General features: G+C 35.0%; 1 pseudogene; it reads left to right on the top strand.

The window, feature by feature from the left end:
* Positions 1-370: 370 nt before the first annotated feature.
* LOC101031293 (mitogen-activated protein kinase 6 pseudogene) lies at positions 371-2,400 on the top strand (annotated as a pseudogene).
* Positions 2,401-4,372: the final 1,972 nt, after the last annotated feature.

The raw sequence follows: 4,372 nt of genomic DNA, 5'->3' as shown, positions 1-4,372 counted from the left end.
GTTATTTCACTTTAACTGTAAGATGTTGTATAAGACTAGACTACATTCTACCCTGAGAGTTTGAATACTTGTGAACCATGGATTCCCGTTATGAAGCAATTTTTGATTGCTGGTTCAAGTCTTTTGAGTCAACTTATGTTTTTTATTTTTTCTTAGATGTTTATACTAGATAGCAAAACAACATAAACTGGGTGGTTATAAACAACAGAAATTTATTTTTCACAGTTCTGGAGTCTGGGAAGTCCAAGATCAAGGCTCTGGCAGATTTAGTCTGATGAGGGTTTACTCTCTGGTTCACAGATGGTGCTTTCCATCTGTGCTCTGATGTGATATAAGTGGGAAGGGGTCTCTCCCAGGTAAGGGTTTCAAAATGGCAGAGAAATTTGAAAGTCTAATGAACATTCATGGTTTTGATCTGGGTTCTAGGTATATGGACTTAAAACCATTGGGTTGTGGAGGCAATGGTTTTTTTTTTTCTGCTATAGACAATGACTGTGACAAAGGAGTAGCCATCAAGAAAATTGTCCTTACCAATCCCCAGAAGGTCAAACATGCTCTCTGTGAAATCAAAATTTTAGAAGACTTGATCATTATAACATTGTGAAAACGTTTGAAATTCTTGGTCCCAGTGGAAGCCAATTAACAGATGATATGCGATCTCTTATGGAACTGAACAGTGTTTACATTGTTCAGGAGTATATGGAAACAGACTTGGCTAATGTGCCAAAGCAGGGCCCTTTACTGGAAGAGCATGCCAGGCTTCTCATGTATCAGCTGCCACGGGGGCTCAAGTATATTCACACTGCAAATGTACTGCACAAAGATCTCAAACCAGCTACTCTTTTCACTAATACTGAAGACTTGGTGCTGAAGATAGGTGACTCTGGTCTTGCACGGATCATGGATACTCATTATTCCCATAAAGGTCATCTTTCTGAAGGATTGGTTACTAAATGGTACAGATCCCCACGTCTTTTACTTTTTCCTAATAATTATATGAAAGCCATTGACATGTGGGCAGCAGGCTGCATCTTTGCTGAAATGCTGACTGGTAAAACCCTTTTGGCAGGTGCACATGAACTTAAACAGATGCAGCTAATTTTAGAATCTATTCCTGTTATGAACAGAGTTTTGACATTTAGCCCCATGAATCGGTTAACAGCAGAAGAAGTGCTCTCTCATCCTTACATGAGCATATATTCTTTTCCAATGGATGAGCCAATTTCAAGCCATCCTATTCATATTGAAGATGAAGTTGATAATATTTTGCCTATGGATGAAACTCACAGTCACATTTATAACTGGGAAATGTACCATGATTGTCAGTTTTCAGAACATGATTAGCCTATACATAACAACTTTGATATTGATGAATTTCAGCTTGATCCAAGAGCTCTGTCTGATGTCACTGATAAAGCAGAAGTACAAGTTGATCCCTGAAAATATTTGGATGGAGACTGGGAAAAGTATCTGGAGGATCCTGCTTTTGATAACAATTACTCTACTGAGCCTTGTTGGCAGTACTGAGATCATCATCAAAACTGAGATCATCATCAAAATATTGTGATCTGGAGTGTAGCCATACTTGTAACTACAAAATGAAGTAGTCATCATATTTAGATAACTTAGTTTTGAGAGAGAGTGAAATTAACCATTAGTATGAACCCAAGCTTATTATAGATCTTTCCAATTGGAAATAACAAAGCAAAGAAAAATATAAGAAAGGCAAATCAAAATGTGAAAGGAATGGACTGGTTAAAGCCCAAGCAGCGCTAGAGGAAGCATCACAGCAACTGGCTAGAAAAGAAAGGGAAAAGAATCAGAGATTCAATTTTGATTCTTTTATTGCAGGAACTTAGTTCCCAACATAATCCTACTGATGTTGTTGATAAATTAAATGACTTGAATAGCTCAGTGTCCCAACTGTAATTGAAAAGTTTGATATTAAAGTCAGTGAGCCAAGAAAAACAGGAAAAAGGAATAGCAAATCTGGCTCAATTAGAAGCCTTGTACCAATCTTCTTGGGACAGCCAGTTTGTTAGGGGTGGGGAGGACTGTTTTCTCATAAATCAGTTTTGTGAGCTAAGGAAGGATGAACATTTTGAGAAGGAAAACACACTAGTGACTTGGACAAGTTCTTTGGCAGGCAAGAAGATACTGAAATGCTAGAAACTGAGCCAATAGAGGATGGGAAGCTTGAGGAGAGAGGAAATGAGGAAGGAATTCTGAACAACAATGGAGACTCTGTTCCTCTTTAACAAGCAGCTTGAGTCCCTAGGCATCCGGCACTTAAGTCAATACAGGCCACATGTTAACAAGAAGGTGTTAACCTTCTGGTATAAAATCTTCCCCCAAATTCCTCATAAAACATATGGCAGCATTCTGAAACATCTGAACTAAAACACTCAGCAGACATCTATCTTTGTATTCTTCATGAAATGTGTTTTGTCTTTTTTTATTACTAGTGTTTAAGTCATTTTTACTTGAATCAGATGGTGTCATTTAATAAGGATTTTTATGAGTTTTTGGTTTTTAAAATCCCGACTTTCTTTTTCTACATGTGAGATAGTTTTCATTTTAACTGGTATGTCATTTGCACACAAAAATAAAGACGAGCAAAATAATGCAACACAGGAGGAGACAAAAGTAATGCACTAAGACAAGTAAAGAACATTCTCTCATAGAACAATGATCTGTTTTACAGGAAACAAACCTTATCTTGAAATTTACACAGTGAGACTGTACATAATTGCATGAAAATATCTATTTTTTCTAAGACGTTTTCATTCATATTTTCAAGTTTTTCATACCGTACACATTGCTTAAAACACATGATACCAGCAGCAATTGAAAATGAATGCCAAATTTGGTACATGTCTTATCTACCTCAAGGTAACAAAAGTATGTGGCAAAACATATACCACCCATACTGTTTCACAATATGCACTTCTATTTAGCCAGCATTTATTGTTGTAAACTATTCTTAATAAGACTCATCTGCTGTTTATAAATGTTCTGGTATGCATTCTTTATAGTGAAGTGTTGAGGCATCACATCTTATTTATTTTAGCAAATCAGTATATTTTCTGTATTTAATTATAAAAATTAAATTAGTTCTTAAAATTTATTTGAAAATACACTTTTTCCATTTGGCACTATGGTTTGTTGCTTAACTAGATTAATATATAATGTCAGTTTATCTTAAGACTGTCCATGTACTTAATTTACTTAAGAGTTCATTTTAAGTAATGTACTTACTGTGTATAGGAATTTATATTTTGGAGGTGCTTGCTCTATCTACAAGGAAAAATTAATTAGGAATTACGTTATTATAAAATGCTCCTAGAAGTACTGATTGCGCTTATAAAAAAATGTTGGACTTAGGTGCATGGAAGTAATTAAGGTACCACATTATTGTAATTTAAAAGTTGTACATTATAAGACATTGGTTTTACTGTATGTTTTTACTGAATGATCTAGTCTCCATCCCAAGGCAAGCATGAATAAAATTAAATTTTAAAAAGAAAGAAGAGAAAAAGATTAAAGGTTAGAGGTTAGTTTCAGATTTCCTTGTACACTCAAATCCCTTTAATATGTACAAATACTTTCTAATTGTTACATCTCGAGTTTTATTAATTCACATCATCTTTACTATGAGACTTATTTAATTTGAAATATAGAGCTTTCTCATTTCTCATTATTCAGATTTATCAAGTCGCAAGAAACTATAATGCTTGCCTAACACTCAACATCAACACCAAACGAATGGGACAAGTTTTAAGATCATACAGAGTTAAAGAAATACAAATGAATTAAACGACAAAAAGTGGCAAGGCATTTATATTCTTAAAATACTAATGAGAGAAAGAAGAACATGCCATAAAAGAGTTAGGAAAACAACTGAGATTGTCCAAAAAAAAAAAAAAAAAAAAAAAAAAAAACTCGGCTATCTATGTAATTACCACCTGTCAGTTATTTCCCTCAGCTCTTCACCAAATATTCAGCAATATTATACTATTCTCCAGAGGCAGGGAAGGAAGGGAAGTTCAGAGAAATTATTCCTCAAATGTGCAAGGTTTCCTGTATATTTGAAGCAGCAACCTTAGCAGGTTGGAGGTCAAGAAAAGAAAGCTAAAAAAAAAAAAAAAAGGATGTTATAAGTAACCTGAGGCTTTCAAATATGAAAGACTGGAAGCACACCCGTAGAACTGAAAGAAACACATCCAGGGAAGTCTAGACCATCATAGAGTGAAGAGCATTTGCTCTCTGAAGGCCTTGGGGAGACCTCAGTGCTAAAAAAGATACATTACAGCCCAGTAAGCAACAGGTAGGGCTGGAAAGTAAGAACAAAACAAAACAAAAAACTCCACAG

The sequence above is a fragment of the Saimiri boliviensis genome, chromosome 10 (assembly GCF_048565385.1).
Source record: "Saimiri boliviensis isolate mSaiBol1 chromosome 10, mSaiBol1.pri, whole genome shotgun sequence".
NCBI lineage: Eukaryota > Metazoa > Chordata > Mammalia > Primates > Cebidae > Saimiri > Saimiri boliviensis.
This window is presented reverse-complemented; position numbering and strand designations above follow the sequence as displayed.